The following is a 20,894-nucleotide window of genomic DNA, read 5'->3' on the forward strand; positions in this document are numbered from 1 at the left end:
CAGTTTAATTAAAAACAAAAAGCTAGCATTTTCTTATTAGGAAAAAAAAGTGTCATTCAGAAGTGTGTAAGGGCTTTGTGATAACAATATTTTCACATCACAGATAGTGATGTTCAATTCATTAGTATTTGTTCATATGATGTTTAATAACATTAAAAGAGAATGGGCAGTAGAAATGTAATTCCTGCTCCATGAAGTTAACAGATAAAGTTCAGTCTAACTCCTTTGAAGCAAACTGTCTTGTTGATCACAAGGTGATCTATCTCATGCTAGAGGTTGGTGGTAGCTCACCTGTGTTGTGATATATAACCTGAGGGGAGATATCTTACATCCAACTCTACATTTCAAAGTGATGTAATATTATACATCATCTGTACTTTACACCACCTAATGCTACAGATTTGCAAGTCATCATGGTTTTGGAGCGTAGGCTAAAGATTTAAGTCCACACCAGCTGAAAGCAACAGAAAGCTTCATCTGATTACTGATACTACAAATCTTGTGAAGGTTCTGAAAACTCCTGAAATCAGATAACAAACTAGTGATTTCCTATCCATCTAGAGTTTTGATATTGTTAACAAGTGGAAAGAAATGAAATTTCTACAGATGTAGATACACTAGAAATTTGTCGATTTTAGATTGACCAGTGCTGAATTAGCATTGCTAATTTCATCTAAACATCAGATACCTTGTTTTCAGACTTTGTTGTTGTTCCACGAGGTGCTTTACATCATTATCCACTTATTTATTTTACAGGAAGTGCCATCTCGTATTCTCAAAGAAAACCTGACAATAAGTCTCTGCACAACAAATTTTAGAAGAGGTTTCAAATACTAAGCTTGTTAGAAATATGGTGGTACATTGTATATCTTTTTTTTTTTTTTTTTTTTTTTTTTTTTTTTAAGAGCAAGGAAAGATTGGGAAGAAAGCTAGAACTAGGTCATAATCTCATGTCTCCAGAAGGTGATGTACCCTGCAGCACCCAAGGGATTGCACTGCCAGAGTCAAACTTTTCTTACTGCCAGAGGCAGCCTCTAGGGTTGCAGCTTACTACCTCAGAGTTAACTCAAGCGCTCTGCTCTTAGCTTTGCAACCTGCAGGGCAGAGTAACCGACTTTAAGGTATTTGATGTCTACATCCAACTCAGAAGAAAAAGTGGGTTTGATTATCATACGAGCCATCTGACTCATGCCTGCCATTCATCAAGCTCGCAGAAGATGATTTGCCTACATCGTTGCAGTAGAAAAGACTTGGGGAATTGACTGAATCACATAGAAATATCACATTGATGGGCAGTGTAGAAATATGCTAGTAGTTGACAGCCAATTTAGAAAAAACGCATGAAATATTAACAGTATTCCTCTATTTAAGGAAATTGAATATATAAATAGCAAATTGCCAGTGGACTATTTGAAGGAAAGCAATGAAAGTGAATTTGCTTATTGACAAAACTTGTTTAGGGTATACCTGAAAGAAAAGAAAATTATCTAGTATACAAATAAATTTGTGCTGATGTAAAGTGGAAAGGCTGCTTGTGGACATGTTTCTAAATTCCACTGGAAGTTCTTGTCCCTAGAGTTCTACTGTAACCATCAGTGGTATTTTTAATGTGACATATTTATGAAGCTATCACACTAAGAACACTAGTGTAATCAATATTAATTACTATTGATTATCCTGAAACCCTAATGCAACATAAAAGCTTAAGCAGAACTGTCTATAAAAATTCTTAAGAAATTCTTGCTAAACATCAATTATAGAGTATGATTCCCTAAAGTCATTGTTAATGTTACAGAGAAGCATTTTTCTTAATGGTTTAGTAGTCTCTGCTAGAGACTGGGAATCTCCTTCTTTTCTCTTACGTGATCTACCACGTAGACACTAGCTTTTTGACTACACTATATGCTCTTGTAGAGAAAAAAAAGAATGTAGAAGTTAAACAGTGCTTCTTTCTCTTATATAAACTTTGGTGACTGCATAAGAATCAATCAAAAATGTTAATGTGATCCTTCTTAAAAAGTAAAATCAAAATTTTGGTAAAAGCTTTAATAAGCCGTGTCTCTATAGGTCTGATCTTAAAAGGAATCCTGTAGCCATTTTCTTCAATAAATAAGATGAGATTAAAAATGAAGTAAATGATGTGAAAGGTTTTAATATTTAATGGATAATGACGAGTAAAACAGTTGATCAAAGCAAGGTCAGCTATGTAAATTGTTAAAAAGGTTCAGATTTGTGATGATCTGTGAAGGCAAACTGACTGAATACTGTGACGGATAGTCTCCTACAGCTAGATTCACACAATTTTGAAATTCTTGAAATGAAACTATTAAAACTAAAATTAGTTTTGTGTTTTCGTGGTTTTGCACTGTGAAGTTTCTTCTTTGTAAGTGTCTTGGAGAGAGAATTCCACTGGCCCATTCTGATTTAAACTCACCAGTACAAGGAGTTTCAGCCTAAGATAGAGATTTGAAGAGGAGGGTTAACAAGCCTTTTAAGGACTTCATTTGATGTCTGAAGGTGTTAGTTAAAAACTCCAAAAGCAAATTAACTGTGTTTATTCTACCTGTCAACAGGTGGCTGCCAAGAACAGCACTTAAAATCCAGCAGCCAGCACTGGGTGCACAAGAATAATTTTGAGCAAGAAGGATTTAAGTATATACATTCTGCAATCAGTAACTACTACTTATTTTGCCTCTTTATTAAAAACCAGTCTTTATTCAGCTTTTTGAATAGGTTGCATTTGCATTTGGGAAAGTACATATGTGGACAGGAAGAGGGAACTGAAAAGTCACTCATCCCAGTGCTGCACAGTTTAAAATTTCAATGAGAGCATGTGTTCTTCCTGTGCTTCTACTACTTTTCAAAGACTAGTGTCACCACTTTTTGACAGTACGTACAGTTGTGAACAACTGTTTTCAAGGAGGAAGCACATGAAAAATAAAATCTCATCTAAAATGTCTGATGAGCACCTTGAGACTTTACTAAGACTGGTGACTACTTCCATCCAACCAGTCTGATATGTTAGTTTCTCAAAAACAAGCTTAAGTTTCCCATTGGTTTTATGATCTTGGTGCTCTTCTATGTTTTAATAAAAAACATTAGAAATTAAAATGCTTTGTTACTTACATATATTAAAGATACTATGGATTTTATGAGGCCTGCTCCAAAAGTAATGCCACAAATTTTGTTATGTCAGCCCATGACATTATGTTGGTAGTATGGCACTAGGGAGTTCATACATCCCACTGATATTCTGTTTCATTTTGTTGCCAAGCGACAGATGGCAGCAGAGGGGCACTGACAGAATGGCATCTGGCATGGAAGTGTGGATGGAGCAAAGGTGTGCAACTGAATTTCTCCATGCAGAAAAAAAAGTGGCACCCATTGACATTCATTGATGCATGGTGAAGTTTTATGGGCACTAACCAACAGATGTCTGCACAGTGAGGCAGTGGGTGGTGCATTTCAGCAGTCGCAATTGGTCGCCTCTGCTAGTGCAAGTTTTTATGAGGGTGGCATGCAGGCTCTTGTTCTTTGCTAGCAAAAATGCAGAGCTAATGATAGTGACTATGCTGAAAAAGAATGTTTTGCAGCTGAGAATTTGCTCTATCAAAGTGTTACTATGCTCATTGTACCCACTGTAGTTTCCAAGGAAATAAATAGGAGGCATTTCTTTCCGAGCAGCCCACATATATGTGCCCAAGACAATTCCTCTTCACCCAGCAAGACCCAAGCTAAACAAAAGGTTGAACTTCCATGGTATAATAGGTTTATTGCATGTAAGTGTAACATGACTTGTTAGGATTCCACTTTCAACAGCAATGAAAGTTACAGCACATCAGGAAGCTCTGCTCTACTAAAAAGCAAAAATAGAGATTTATTTTCCCTTTCCTTACTTGCAGCTGCAGTATTGATTCTTGAGATCAAATACGGAAATCAGTTTAAATTTGGGGAGTTGTCAGCTGGTGAATTATGGCTATTAACCTTCTGATACTTAAAGAAATATCCTCTTATTTTACTTTTTGCTTTTCTTACCTATCATTATGTTCTAATATGCTAGTGGAAAACTATTTGTTTATTTATTTATTTATCTAAACTAAAAATGTAAGGATGTCTAACTTTTTATTGATCAAAAAAATGCAAATTGCAAATGCAGAATGCAAGCAGTTAAACTCTCCATCAGTGGGATGTCTGGCAGGACACAAAATGAGAATTGTTTCATGTTTTCACATTATAAGATTTAAATTTGTTGGCTTAGAAAAATAAATTCTGAGTAATAATGCTTATTTATTCAACCTTATGCTCAATTTTGTGTGTGTGTGTGTGTTTCAATATAGTATTTTTTATTACAGGAAAAAAAAAGTATACATTTTTTTGCTCATTAGTTGGCATGATACAGCTAGAATTCCTCACCAGTATCCAAATTCATCCTGTAACTGGGATATTTGATGGAGATCATAATATTTCACGTATCAAATGCATTTTTTTTTTCAGTGTTAATCACTTTCTCTTTTCTTTTCTTTTCTTTTCTTTTCTTTTCTTTTCTTTTCTTTTCTTTTCTTTTCTTTTCTTTTTTTCTTTTCTTTTCTTTTCTTTTCTTTTCTTTTCTTTTCTTTTCTTTTCTTTTCTTTTCTTTTCTTTTCTTTTCTTTTCTTTTCTTTTCTTTTCTTTTCTTTTCTTTTCTTTTCTTTTTTCTCTTCTCTTCTCTTCTCTTCTCTTCTCTTCTCTTCTCTTCTCTTCTCTTCTCTTCTCTTCTCTTCTCTTCTCTTCTCTTCTCTTCTCTTCTCTTCTCTTCTCTTCTCTTCTCTTCTCTTCTCTTCTCTTCTCTTCTCTTCTCTTCTCTTCTCTTCTCTTCTCTTCTCTTCTTCTCTTTTTTCTATCTCTGAGAAAAGATTCTGAGATAGGACCATTTCCATGAGGAAAAAGTGAGGAATATGAAAGATGCACACTCTAACCATTAATACTAAATAATTTAAAGTCAGGATATGACAAGGAAATCCCCATAAGTGCCTAATTAAAAATTGGTTCAGTGTCATATCCTGTTATTATGTGTTCAGATTGCTTGCGGATAAAATAACATCCATTTTGTTACAGACACAGTGCTTTTACTATATGGACATATGAGTACTCTCATTACTAAATACAATAGCATTATCACTAATTTAAGAATGTTAAGTTGCTTAAAGTTCCATTAACCAGAAGCAAATTTTTCCCAAACTCTTCAAGTGACAGGTAATTACCATATCGTCTCGTAAAAAGGAAGGAGAGAGGTAAGGTGGATGGAGAGAAGAAATGTGTTAGTATTCTTCTAGGCAACCATTTAGCATTTACATTCAACTTTGGACATATTAAATTTCCTATTGTTGAAGGTTCATTAATTCACATCAGTGTGAAATACCAAGGTGGTTTGTGTGTCCAGACACTTCTTTAATTCCATTTCCCAAAAATAACCTTGGAAAAAAAACCTCATTGTCTGCAAATAATGACAATTTCTTCTTAAAGCAAAGGGTAGGTAATTAAACAAATTTCTGGAAAGATTATACTTGTAACTGTGTAGGAGTGCTGTCATTGTTAAGTGCTAAAAAACAGAAGATACCTAGAGTTAAATTCATCTGCATTACAGATACCTCTAACCACTTGCTTGGCTTGCTTTCAGTTAAATATGTGGATATTAATAAAAAGTAAGGCCATAATTTGGGGATCTTCCTCTATATGTCAATATATCACTCTCTCAGCAGTGAGACTTTCGGAACGCTACATTTCATCTGTATACGTGAATTGAATTGAACCAATATATGTAAGGTATAAAAATGAATCATAGAAACATTTCCTGCATGAATTGCTGTGGAAAGCTTCTGATTTTCCCATAGCTTTTAAAATCTGTTAAATAAATAAACACTTAAAAATATACATTATCTCTGTCTTTTGCACTAGTGGAAGAAAACTAAAACTCTTATGGAAACTTGTGTTGTCATTCTCTCCTATGGGGTTAATGTAATACTTTAGAAGGTTGTACCTTACCACAGAATTGCTGTTCCCTAACAAAACTGTAAGCCAAATCTATCAATAGGTGTTAAATATACAGCAAGAAGCACTTGCCAAAAGAGGACAGAGGATGATGGAAGTTCTTCAGATAAAAACTGCAGTTTGTAATAGCACAACACTGCTCATTTGCGAAATGTCAGGCGTCCACACTGTTGTCCAACTTAACATCTCAAGTGAACACTATGCCTTTGACATGCAGGATTTCTCAAAATGCCTTTCTAACAAGATCTAATCTCATCTAACTTTTTGGTAATGTATGTTGAGTTGACTTTATCTCAGTTAATTTATTACATAATGTTAAATTTAGTTTACAATAGGATTCTTCCAGTAGTTTCCATCATCTACAGTCAAGTCAAGAGAATAATAACGCCCATAGAAAAGACCTGTGTGGGAAAGTAAATCCTAGATGAGTTATATAATACTGCAGGAGATACAGAGTCTCCTCTGCATTATTGATAGAATTCTGCTCAAAGAGGATACACATTTGAAAACTGGCTATAATAAATTACTGCTTTAATATTCATAGATTCCTATTTTTCTCCTTCTGTGTATTTTAATGACCCATTTAACATGTTCCTATTTCCTCAGATAATATGGGTACTTCGTTTCATTATCATGCTCTGTTCGTACTTACTATTTCAACTTTGGACAAAAGACAACTTTACTTTTCTGAGGTTCCTGTGTGCAGATTTCCTATACATAAATCAGACCTTTGCTAGGCTGTGTTGTGTTTAATTGTTTGTTTCTCCAGAGGAATAACAATAATTGTTTGGATTGAAAACAACTGATGAATAAGCACTGCGACCACAGGTTATTTAATGGAAATTACTTGACAGACTGATGCTGTCACTGCTGATGGCTATGGCTCCTGAAAAAATGATCAGAAAATTTAAAAAAAAAACAAACCCACAACCTTATGATTTCTGAGTGTGACTGTATTTATTCTTCAGCCACATTTATAGGAGTTGTTTCTGTCTATGGCAACCTCTAAGACTGTTTGAGACAATCTGTCATTGTAAGTACTGGCCAGCAAATTGGAGATTAAGCTGTTCAACAGAATTTTCTTTATTGGAGCTTGAACAACACAATACCATAAACCTGAGTGTGCAATAAAATATGAACAGAGATAGAGTCAGGCATAATCAGAGTATGAATTAGCTTGGAAGGGAGTTCTAGATATCTGTGGTCTAAATTCTGCTCCAAGTTGTGTCAGCTGAGATCTGTCTGCCCAGTTCTTTTAATATATTATCAGAATCTTCTTTGCTGCACCTTTTATTTGTTGCCTCTCACCACACCATTGTGTAAATCTAAAAAGGTGTACAAATGTCTGGTGATATATACTACTGCAGGAACCACTTGTAGATATTTTTGGTTGTAGTGCAGGACTCATGCAGATATGTGCACATTAATATCATTTTACACTAATTATATTTCACTTTTCCGAGTATTATAGATACTACATGTGGACTTACACTCTGAGGACTCAGTGCCAGAATACAACACATGCATAATAATTCTCCTTCTTTTATTGTGCCAAATGCATACCTGTGCTTTACTTATAGTCAAGAGGGCAGAGTTGCAGAATAGCACAGATATTTGACAGCTTAACAAATTTCCAGCTTGTTCCAAGCCAAGAAGTGAAGTGGCAATGTGTGAATCTGTGCCTGAAAGGCAGTATTTGCTTTCATTTTCTGGTTGGAAATTTAGCTGTCATTTACTCTAGGTAGAATCTCATTCCCTCTCACGTCAGACTGTAATCTGATACACAAAGCACTTCAAAATAACCTTGGTAATTGTGTTTATTGACTCAATGCACTGTTATGTTTTTTATTTTGTTTTAATGTTAGAGGTTAGTTTCAGGACTGGCAGGTTTTATTTTCTTTGATTTTTTGTGCATTATAACAAGAGTAGGCAGACTTAAAAAAGCTCTGAGAAATCTATCATATTCCAGGATTTAGACTCTTGACAAGGATGGATGAGTAGACAGTGACTTGGATTGAATATAGGAAGAATGACTGTGTGCAGAAGATGGTAACTAATCTCATGACATCTAGCTGTAGGCCAGAAACTAGCAGTGTACCCCAGGCATCTATAATGAGTTCAACTCTGTTTCACATGTACATTAACGATGTGGATGGTAAGGCAGAATGTACTTTCTGAAAGTCTGCGGGTGACAAAAAACAGAGAAATAGCTGATACTCCTGAGATTCATGCTGTCATTCAGAGGAACCTTGGTAATGTGGAGAAATGGATTGATGACAACCTTATGAAGTTCAGCAAAGAGAAATGCTATGTCCTGAATCTGAGGAGGATCTGAGGAGACACTGAACAAGAAGCAATGAACATGAACTAAATCACAAGAGGTTCCTTTTAAACATCAAGAACCACTTTGCTATGAGGGAGATTGAGCACTGGAACACATTTCCCAGGGAGGCTGTGGAATGTTCTTCCTTGTAAGCATTCAAGAACCATCTGAGCAACATTCTCCAGGGTTTTCTATTTGACAGGGGTGTTGGATAAGATACTTCTGAATGTAGTTTGTAGGCACAGGTAATGTAAGAAAACATATACCAGCCCAAAACTACAGTTGGCTTGTCACTGGTAAAAAATGAAATCATAAAAGTCATAGCCACAAACAATAGGAAAGTTAACACATTACCAAAACTAGGTTGTGTGTGTTAGTGAAAGAAAGGAAGCACAAAAGACTGCAATTTCTGGTGCATGCAGAAGTTCCTGTGTGCAGTTTTCCAAGGATTTGGGGAAATTCTCACTGAAGTTTTAGACTCCTCCAAAATTCTGTGCACAACACTGAAATACAAAACTATATTAATTTACTTTCTCTCTGTTCCGCAAAAGCTGAGAAAAGAACTGTGTTTCAGAGATAACAGAACTCTTTGTTTCTGTTAAAATTCTTGACAAAGAGCTGGGTAAAAGCATTTTCTCTCTGCTGTTTCTAAACTATATGCTGAGATTTTCTGAGTATTCTCTTTGCTTGGTTACTAGAAGTTTAGAAACAGTGGTTTTGCTACAGGATAATCCTTTATGTGCTCATCTCACTTTGAAAAAAATCCTGATTTTATAAGACAACCCATTTCTGAACCTGCTGCAGCACTTGCATGTCATGACCTTGATTGTGGTCTGTCTCATCTTTTACTGATGCACAGGAAGTGTTTAACAATATTAGCTGCACTTTCAGTAACCATAGAACTTACATCAGAGCCCACATTATTCAGAATGGATAGAAGAGGTATCACTCTGTGCTTGGAGTCATGATATTTTTTAGCTGCAGAAGTCATCTCTCATTTTGTGTAAGTGGTGAATGGATGTTGCAGCAGCAGTGGTGCTTTTCCTTAATACAGTTATAGATCACTGTTGTTAAATGAACTCAGAGCCCTGATCCTTCTGGAATTAACATGAAAAGCAAAAGAAACTCAAGTCTGCTACATGCTTGCTTAAAATATATTGTTGGGTCTGTTCCATATTTTTCTCCTTAAACATAACAAGTACTCTTCAGCAGAGAAAAATCTCATGTGACCAAAAAAGGTTGTCATTGAAGTGGTTTTGCTGTTATTGATTTTGGAATTAAGATATCTAAAGGAAGAGAGCTCTTCAGAGAATATTTATTTCTTCCACAGTGATTCTTTTCCCTGTAGGAAATCACCAGCCTTGTAGCACTGAAATACTGCAAAGCAACAGAGAATTGCAGCTTACCAAGAAAGGGATTTAATCAACTCCATTATCTTGCACTGGGTGTGTGCAGAAGGTAGAGTTGAGCAACTTGCTCATCTGGCCAAAGCACCAGGCTGAGATGTGTGCAGTGTAACATCCCGTCTTATCACCTCCTGTCTGTATCACTGTACAATGCCTGGGGTGGAGCAGAGGCCTCACAGCCCCATGCTGTTTCAGTGAAGATGTTGTTTGAGTAAAGCCAGAATAGCAATCACACCTCTGTACCAGACACTGGCCCTCCACCCCCACTTAATTAACAGCACAGCAAGCTTTGTTAAGAATCCCATCAGCACACATGACTCAGTCCCACCTCCTCAAGAGTTTAAAACTGTCCTTCTGCCAACACTTTTGCTGAGAGGAAACACTCCTTTGGTTTGATGGGTCTGACTCATTTTCCTTTCTTCTTATTCTGGTTTCAGCTGAGTCATAGTTGATTTTCTTCACATTGTCTATTATGATGCTATGTTTTAGCTTTAGAAGAAGAACAGTTTTGACAACACACCAATTGTTTAGTTGTTGCTGAGCAGTGCTACACAGAGCCAAGGACATTTTAGTTTCTCTGCTACTTGTACTGAACTGCTAGTGATGGGGCTGATGGGTGCTCAAGAAGATGGGAGGGGACAGAACCGGGATGGCTGGCCTAAACTGGCTAAAGGGACATCTCATACCATATGTCATTATGTGAAAAGCTATGAAAATGTCACAGACACGGCTTGAGGGCTGGCTGGACATCAGTTGACAGGTGGTAAGAAATAGTGTTAAGCATCACTTGTTTTTCAAGTAAATAAATAACCATTACTATTATTTTTTCTCTTCCTTTTCTATCCTAGTTTTCATCTCAACACTTGGATGGTTTTCTTGTTAGTGGTGCTGTTGTTTTGTTTATTTTTTTTTCCCTCCAATTCTCTGTCCCATTCCACTGGAAGCTGGGAGTGAGCAAATGGTGCTCGGTTTCCTGCAGGGTTACACCGCAACACCTCATTAGCAGGGCCACTTCTCATGGTGAATTATTATGATACCCGGGTGAGATGTTAATTAATTACTGGCTAGTCTTGAGATATTAGCATTCACACAGCCAGTGAATTTATCAGCAGCAATTCAAAATCTGTTATCTGTTGCCTCAAAAAGCCATCTATTTTCTACTGTACAACCTTGTTTCAGTGAAATTCCTTTGAGAGGGCTCTGACAGGCAAACGCTGAATCTGAGAAGTGGCTATACACAATCCTTTAGATATCAGCCATTGACCAGATCAGGGGTGAAGGCTGGAACTATCCAAACTTAGATTCACTTAAGTTCCTCTTTGAGAAGAAGTTTAGAAAGCAAGTAGGTCCTTTCTGAACCTCATGATCCAACAGGAGGTCTTCCCAAACTAGCCAGATGTGACTTCTACCTTTAATGTGATAATGTCAATTTTTTTTTTAATTATTATTTTTGGGGGGGAGTGGACAGAATGCAGAATGGGGAAGAAAGCAAATATCAGTGCAAGCTGAAAGTATTTATTTATATTGTTGACAAAATGTCACTGAAAATTGAACAAAAAGCCTTTTTCACACACACACACACACACACACACACACAAAAAAGCTTCTATTTTTTAGAGCATATATGAGAGCAATAAATAGAACAATTGAAGACTACCTAAACTAGAACTCATCTAACTATCCTGCCATTAACTTTCCCTTGACAAGAAAGTTATTCCTAGGGATACTGCAAAAATATGCCTTATAAACTTCAAATAAGTTAATTTTTTTATTGTTATTGTAACAATGACAAAAAGAAAAGCAGTAACAACAGAAGCTTAAAAGAGGAAGCTGCTTCTGCTTTCTGTAGGTGTTCTTGGAAAATCTTATCATACCTAAGAAATGCTTGTGGTATATATCCACAGTGTAGGCATTGAAGTAATATTTCAAGTTTTACATTACACATGTGAGAAGGAAAATCCCACATCTGGAAGCGATATATCAGGTTGACTTCAAATCTGTTGAAGTATGTCATGGCTCTGACTAATGGTAATGGGGCCAAACAAAATATTCTGAGCTGTTCCTCCCACCAAGCACCAACCGTGGAGACATCAATATAGCACCAGGAAGGTTTGGGAGGCCAAGGCAGCTTACCATTCTCCTGTGTGACAAGTTATCACCAGATCAGGTCCATTGTGAGACAGGGTCAAAATTCCGGCTGACATTACTCATGGCACAGTATAATTTATAGTACAGTACACAGAAAGACAAGGAGATTCCCAATAAGAGCTAGATGCAAGACTCAGGATTCTATGAAGTGGAGATGACCTAGAAATGCTAACAACTTGTCAGTCTTCACAATCCTGTAGAATATGTAAATTTCAGGGGAGAATAGGGGCAGCAATTTCACTTCACATGATAGATACTACTCGTTCATGTGCTCATTAAAAAGAATATATAGGAAAATGTGGCATTGGATTTGAATGTAATCTTCATTCAAATTGGCTATTAGTCAGAATATGTTTTTTGGGAGGGTTTTTTAAAACATTTAGTGTTAAAATTTGATATGAAAATAAACTATGTCATTTGAGTATTTGTTTCGTTAAAATAAAAAGGTTTCAGGTTTGAAGCATTATTAGTATTGCTTTATTCTTGAATTTCACTTTCTAATTAAAATCACTTGCTACTGGTATCCGTATGCTTTGTATACATCTTTTCCTGTAGTCCATAAAATGACTTTGTCTCGGAGATACTGATATATTCTGGGCTAATTCTCAAGGGATTTTTTTATTTTATTTTATTTTATTTTTATTATTATTATTATTTTTACCATGTATTATTATTAACTCAACAAACTTTAAGGACAATTGCAGTGTAGGTCAGTGGCTTTATTTATTTATTTAACATCTTATGCTTAGAGTATGCAGAATTATTTGGAGAATTCTGATTGCTACAGTGTGTTCCTTTGCCTTAAGTACTGATGAGCATAGGTGAAGACAGACATAAACGAACTAGAGATAAGGGTGTAGATTGAAAAGAACAGTAAACATTGTTATACCTAATTAATTTCCTAGCAGCTGCACTCTTCTTTCACTTCCTTCTTGAGGAGGATTGGAGGAAACTTCAGGGAATTGAGAAATTAATGCTGTATTAATAAAGCAGAAAGTAAATATGAATACAAGATCAATAAAGGAAAAATATAAGTTTAAATGTTGATCACAGCCATTCAAATGTAAATGACTGGAAATTCAGTACCCAATGAATTACACAGTAATTTGTAAAATAGAAGTTATCATGGAAGAAGAGCACAGAGTATGCAGTAGGGATACTCAGTAATTAAAAGGCTGACTCTAGCACTGAGTTTTTTTTATGACTTTGGGTTAATTAATTGTCTATTTTTTTCTGTGTAAAAGCATTACAATAACATCACAGGAGGGATGATAGGGCTAATTAATACTTGTACTGTGCCTTGAATAATAAGTTACGAAATATCTTTTACAATTATCACTAAAATGAATATATTTCCTTTTTTATACTTATCCAGTCTATTATCAAGCTCTTCCTCACTATGATGAAAATTTATGCTGATGGGGAAAACTTGAAAAAGAATATTTTAACTAATTTAATTAATTAATATTTTAATAATTTAATATTTTGAAAACTAAGTGTTTATTATTTAAGAAAATTAAATCTGGGGGAAGACCCAGAATTAAACTATAATAAGAGGGAAAAAAAATATTTAAAATAATTAGGTGGGAATTAACATCAAAAAAGTCTTTTTAGCTGCATAGTGATTCACTTGTGATATCCTTGTGTAACTTAATGGGAAAAAAAAGTTACTGTGTGAAGGACTTATACTACCTTGTGAAAACTATTCCTAGTAAAAATATGCAAAAATAATTGCTTAATTTGGAGATGGTAAGAACAATGTTTTTTATGTGAATAGTTATTCTACTCCTTTTTCTTTCTTTTCATCTTAAGTAGCTGTATGGTCAAATCTTTTGATTTTAAGAGACCTGAGGGTTCTATGACTAAATCTCTCACTGAAGAATATATGGAGCTTTGCTGAATATTCTGTACTGTAAAATACTCTGCATACTGAAAAATAAATTTGGTTTTTAAGTGTAATAAGTATCATGAAAGGAGGAATATATCTGTGAGCTACATGTTTTGAACTTCCCCAGCAGTCTGGGAGTATATGTTGCCTACAGTTATGGAGGATGGGATAAGATTGTACCACTGTAATTGAAATGACCTACAGATGTTGCATTAAAATTTATTTAATTCTCACTGAAGTATTATTTGAAAGTGCAAGGCTTGATTTTGCTAAAATACTTTCTGAAGATAATTTTGCTGCAAGGAACCACAAAAATTTCTATATGAGAAGAGAGCTTTCCTCTGGAAAGGATGAGTATTGTGCATCCCCATAAAGTTCAACTCTCATATTCATAGGTGTTTCTATGAAATGAAGCATTTAGCACAAAATGTGCTGAGCCTAATCATTATGTTATTCCTAAAATACTGTTTTTCCTCAGGAAAATACTCTGCTATCCATAATCCTGTCACAGATAGTGTTAGAGAAACAATCCAAGGAAATATGCAAACACTGTCTTTATTTTGTGAGTTTGACAAAGAAAAAGGTCTGCTAAAACAGCCTTGGGCATGAGGGAAGTCAAGGAAGAGAAATGGAAGATCATGATTTTGGGAGAAGTAACAGAAGAAAGGGTTAGGTTTTAATACCAGAGTAAAGGTAACTTTGCTTAATTAATTTCATTATTCCTAATCAGCTGTATTGTAAATCTGATTCAGTAGCAAGACTTTATTGAAAGCAAGAGAGTGGGTATGAACTGTATATATCAGGCCTGTCCAACTCATGCTCTGCAGGCTGCATGCAGTCATTGCCATCAAAACAGATTGATGCATCAGTCTCACTGACTGGTGAGAAACAAGGTGAAATATCACATTAGTTTTATGGTTTTGTTCCTCTCTTTTTCTTTTATGTTTTAAGAAAAAAAATATTTTAAATTGTTTTGTTACTTATATAGTAATGATATTGTGTATTTTGTGAGGGTGCTTCAAACATAATGCTTCCTGTAATATTATGTTGACATCATAGGTTGGGATCACATCAGAGGCAGATATTGGTAGTATGAAAGTAGAGGCTAAAACTTCCTGACAATATTTCATTAAATTTTGTTGCTCTTTGGCAGATGGCAGCAGAGGGGCAGTCTGACAAAATGGTGTCTGACATGGAAGTGCATGTACAGCAAAAGCATGGAAATTAATTCCTCCATGTGGAAAAAAAAAGCAGCAATTGACATTCATAGACACTTGGTAAATGTGTATGGAGACCAATCAGTGAATGTGAGCACAGTGAGGTGGTGGATGGTGTATTTCAGCAGTGGTGACAGTGGGTTACCTCTGCTGGTGCAGATTTTTATGAGCGCATCATGAAGGCTCTCGTTCATCACAGGTGAAAATGTAAAACTAATGGTGGTGACTGTGTTGAAAAAAAAAAGTGTTTTGTAGCTGAGATTTGCTCTATCACACAGTGTTATACTTTTTGTATTTGTTGTAGTTTCCATGGAATTATGTAGGAGGCGTTATTTTTGGAGCAGCCTACATATATGTGGGCCAAGACGATTTCTATTAATTCAGTGTGATTCAGGCAAGCTTATGATATAAATGATAATTAAGTCTCAATTAATAATTCAAAAGCAAAAGGATTAAAAAAATGGAGTGGTTCCTGTAGACAAGAAGGAATTTGCTTATGTTCACTAGAATTCTTTACATTACAACTGATGACCTACCCGAAAGTGTATCCTGTGCTATTGGAAATCCACAGATGGTTCTGTTAAATAAAAACTCATCCCTTCTACCCTCACTTTTAATTCAAAAGTTTCATCTAAAAGTAATTTATTTTACATATGACATACAGTATATAAAGAATAAGGATATTTAGTGGGATGTCTTTCATATATTTGTATAATTTTAGTAGCTAGGTGCTGTATCTCTTAACTGAGTAACTGCTGTTTTTAGACACTGAAGAGAGATTTAGAGGAATGCCATTAAACAGCATCCATAGAAGCAATAGCTGTTGGAGCTACTTCTTTCTTAGAGGACTGAATCACTGTAACTTTACTGCTTAGCACGTTACTTGATTAATAGATTCATAGAGTTATGCTTGAGGAATTAGGTCTATCAAATCTGATTTCATACTTGATCTGTTTTTACCAGTGATACGTTCTTATTGATAACACAAAAATAAGGTGAAAGATTATTTTACTTTTTTTTTTTTTTTTTTTTCCTGGATGAAATGAATGTTTTACCTTTTAACAACTACATAATCAGTGTCTGAACAGAACTCTAGACTGTGGGTTTAGCAGCCTTTGACAGTGAAGTTTCACAATGTTATGCAACACACTGATTAGCAAACAGCATGCTGCCAAGGCTTCTTAACCAGGAAACTTTGGTTTTATTCTGTGAAGGTGTATTTTCAATCTCTAGGGATTTGTGAGAGGGAAAACTTGCATTGAGATTTGGTTAAAAGCTTAGCACTGAAAAAATATTTTGTGTGGAAAACCAAGGAGCATTTGAAATATAATTTTTGTTATTCTCCAGTGGTCGAACACTTAAATACACATCACATTGTTAAGAAAGCATGGATGAGATCTCTGTGAGAATAAAAAAAAGATAATATTGACTACTTCAGATTGTGCACTGTAACTGTTTGATTCTCTCCAGTAAGTTAAAAAAAAATTGATGCTACAGCTGAGTGCAAGCATATTGACCAATCCTCTCAACTCTAGTTTTAATCTTCATAGGATATGCCTTTCCGATCTTTAACTGATCTTTTAAATTACCTTATAATTTTGTCTTTGAATAAAAGTGAACCTCAGACTTATGAGTAGCTTCTACCTAAGAATTTATTTACAAATTAAGGATAAAGAATAGTGTTAGTTTTTATCTACATAATGTCACGGATGATCCAGTATAGCTGCTTTTGTTGCAGTGTTTATTTAGTGATACCCACCATCAAAACGCAGAGCTAATACTGGTGAAATGATACTATGTTGAAAAATAGTGTTTTATAGCTGAGAATTTGCTCTATCAGATAGTGTTATTTTGCTCTCTGTGTCTTACTTCCTTGCTGCTGGTGGCCCAGAGCCATCTGCTAGTTCCCCTCCCAAGCATTTGGAGTGACCCAGCTCCTCTGAGGCCACGTCCTCATGAGCTGCCTTCTCTGTGGAAGTGCGGCAGGCAACTACCTTGGCCTGCAGCTGGTCCCAGCTGTGAGGTGGCTGCCCTCCATTTTGATTTTCTGTGTCATTCTGGCCTCCAGTGGGCTGTTCTTGATGACTGACAAGGGCATTCTGGCCGAGGTGAAGCCACTCCCACTGCACCTGGCAGATGGGGAGATCTCCTGGCAGGTTTAGGCATCTGGAGATCTGGACCATGAGGTGCTGCAGGGTATCAGCAACAACACAGTCAGTGTGGTCTGCAGGCAGTGGAAAGTATGGAATGGAGACAGTTAGTAGTATCAGAAGGATGGGGGAAAGAGCTAGTGACGACATGATCTTCTCTGAGTTTCTCCACTGTCTGCTGGAAGAGGAGGTGGAAATGTTGAATGAGCGTTGGATGCTCATCTACAACTTGTGCCATCCCTGTGCCACGCGGTATCACTTCATCGGCTCCTGCAAGTGGCTGAATGAGAACACAAACCACGTCCAGGAGCAAGTTCAGGTGTCAGGCTTCATCTGCTACCCAGAAAAACAGTAGTGGCTCCAACCTGTGACAGTGGAAATGCTCCATTACTACCTGTGCAACACACAAGCACAGTCTGATAGAAGAGCTGCTACCAAAGTACAATCTGGATTTCTCTCTTTGCCTACTGCCTTCCAAACATCGATGTCATCTGCAAACTTGTTAGTACTGACATATTTGCTCAACCTCCCTCTTACACTGAGCCATTACATTTTTCTTAATGAATGATTCAGCAGAAAGAAGTGTAAACCGTGTTGAGATACAAGACGATACAATACCCTATATTGCAGAACATTTCCAAACAGTAGAACAATGCTCACTGTATGTAAAAAAAAAAAAAAAAAAAAGTTTCTGCCATTCTTATCTTTGGTCCCAGACACTGTAACTGCTGATAAACTGAGCTGTAGTTGTAGTTCTTGATTGTTAGGCTTTTGGGAGAATAAATTTGTAATAAAATGTTTTTAGCTCTACTTCCAAGCACTGTTTGTTTTTAATTTAATTTTTTATTTTTATTGTCCTGAAAATATGTTTTTGTTGATGCAAAAATAAGTCTTTTTGCAATTATTGTTATCTACTTAAGTGTGTATGAAAGTAACTAATACTGCATTGCAAAACATATAAATGATGAGCTCTGATCTCAGTGAAGACTAGGAACTGCATCAGACTGTTTTTTTTTTTTTTTTTTTTTTTTTGGTATCTAAGTGCAAGATGATTTAGTACTTTCACCAGTGTATGAAATAGAAGGTCAAATGCATTTGATAGCGAAGAGGGACTACCTTGCAGCAACGGAATTTCAAATCACCCATGAACATATAATAAAAAATTCACTTAAGTCATTGTTTTAGAAGAGAAAAATTTGAGTCACTGTTGTGCAATTCTTGTATAATATGTTTTGGGAGACCAGACTCAGCACTTCCTTACTCCATTTTTTTCCTATTATAGTTCTACTGATGTTAATAGAATTGAACTAGTGCCCACCTGGAATAATGAAAAAGAAAATCATACATTTATGTAAATTTTTTCTAAGTTAATGTCAAAAATCTGCTGGGAGTAGTACTAAAGCCTTGACTCTAAACTGTCAGTTTCAGCTTAAAGGTAGTCTGTAGAGGAAGAAATGCTTGAGAAGTATTAGATGGTAGTCTTTTCCTCTTCTGCTGTAATGTTCTCTCTTTCTCTTTCTCTTTCTCTTTCTCTTTCTCTTTCTCTTTCTCTTTCTCTTTCTCTTTCTCTTTCTCTTTCTCTTTCTCTTTCTCTTTCTCTTTTCTCTTTCTCTTTCTCTTTCTCTTTCTCTTTCTCTTTCTCTTTCTCTTTCTCTTTCTCTTTCTCTTTCTCTTTCTCTTTCTTTCTCTTTCTTCACCTCCCTTTCCCTTTCCCTTTCCCTTTCCCTTTCCCTTTCCCTTTCCCTTTCCCTTTCCCTTTCCCTTTCCCTTTCCCTTTCCCTTTCCCTTTCCCTTTCCCTTTCCCTTTCCCTTCCCCTCCCCCTCCCCTTCCCGTTCTCCCTTCCCCTTCCCCTTCCCCTTCCCCTTCCCCTTCCCCTTCCCCTTCCCCTTCCCCTTCCCCTTCCCCTTCCCCTTCCCCTTCCCCTTCCCTTCCCTTCCCTTCCCTTCCCTTCCCTTCCCTTCCCTTCCCTTCCCTTCCCTTCCCTTCCCTTCCCTTCCCTTCCCTTCCCTTCCCTTCCCTTCCCTTCCCTTCCCTTCCCTTCCCTTCCCTTCCCTTCCCTTCCCTTCCCTTCCCTTCCCTTCTCTTCCCTTCCTTCTCCTCCTCCTCCACCTTCTTCTTCTTCTTCTTCTTCTTCTTTTTCTTTTTGTTACATTACCAAACATTTGAATTTTAGTCAAAGAAAAATATAAAAAGTGTGATTCTAAAACATTAGCTTTCTAAAGAAAACACTTGGGTGTAACATCTAGCGTTACAGATAGAGACTCAATTTCTTGAAATACTTTGCCTCCAATAAGCTCTTTATACTTTCTCATAGCTATTTGTTGTCTGGTTTTTGTCAGCAATTTACTCTTTTCTGGGTGTTGTAATCTAGATTTTCTGAAAAGTTTGGACCTGTTCAGAGGAAATTGCAGTACATGATGACCAATTCTCAAGTAGATTGCGTTAGCATAGGAGGTGGGGAAACTTGGATATAACTGTGAAAAAAAGGCAGTTCGAATTCTCTGGCATGAGAAAAAAAAAAAAGCAAGAAAGTATAAAGAATTATTTCGAACCTTTATAGAAAGAAAAATGACTCATTTTTTTCTCTGTGTTTAGGAGCCATACCCTGCAGAACTGGATCTGAAATCACTGGGCTGTTGGCATTGCAGCTTTTTAAGGATTTAAGCATATATTTAGAGTAATCTTTAAATTATTATTTAACTTTTTAAAAAATATTTAAATTATTTAACTTGGATTTAGAACACAGTTTTAATATTCTAGGCAAACACATGAAGGGTTCAGTGTTGTAGTCAGTGAACTACAGTGAATAAGTCAGCTGAAAGAATAAGTAATGTCCTAACTATTTAGTGGATAAGTGCAACACTTGTTTGAAAGAATGTTGAACTCAGAAGTTCAGATCCTCCTCCAGACTACATCTGCTGCCCCACCAGGGGGTTCCTCTGTGGCCTTGTGTGGAGATGTGCTCCGCACAGTGCCCATGGAACACAGGCTTGCTCCATGTGGGCTGCTCCTCTCACATGGCTCACCCCACTCTCCCAGCTGCTGTTGTGCAGCAGCTTTTCCCTTTCATAGAGATGCAGCTCTTATTGGCTCAGATTTGACCAGCAGTGGGTCCCTTTTCCAGCTGGACAGAATTGATTCCGAGAAATTTTAATGTCAGTATTTTTTGTCAACTCAGTTGTTGTGCACTGTCATACACAAGAGAGAGAAACCTAGAACAAAACTGGAGAAAGCAGGATGGGTTCTAAAGTCTTTTTAAGACTTTTTAATCTTGTTATCTGTTGGTGACTGTATGAATCCTTTGTTTTCTGGCTCAAAGCTTGCTGCCTGAGGTATTTCTTGTGATAAGACTCTAGGAGATGAGAGGTGTGTGCTGCCGTGTGGCAATCAACATCACTGTCTGGACAATTTACATTTGAAAGCATTTCTTTGGAGCTGTTTGCCTTCAGCCCAAGAGTTAAGGGAGTGCTCAGGACTGTTTACTAGACTGTTTACTGGTGGAAGATATGTCCTGTGATCAAATTACTCCTGTTTGCTATGGAACACTGGGGGATGATACCATCATATCTTGTGAAGACAAGATACTAGTTGACGTCTCCATACTCCCTCTTATCTGCTGGCAAGGCCAGGGAGATAGGAACAAAAGGAATTCCGTCTGAGATCCAAAAGCCAGAAGCTGTCACTCCAAAAGGCTGACTCAACCACTTTGGACTTATAAATAAGTTTGTGCTGCC

The sequence above is a fragment of the Gallus gallus genome, chromosome Z (genome assembly GCF_016699485.2).
Source record: "Gallus gallus isolate bGalGal1 chromosome Z, bGalGal1.mat.broiler.GRCg7b, whole genome shotgun sequence".
NCBI classification, from domain to species: Eukaryota; Metazoa; Chordata; class Aves; order Galliformes; family Phasianidae; genus Gallus; species Gallus gallus.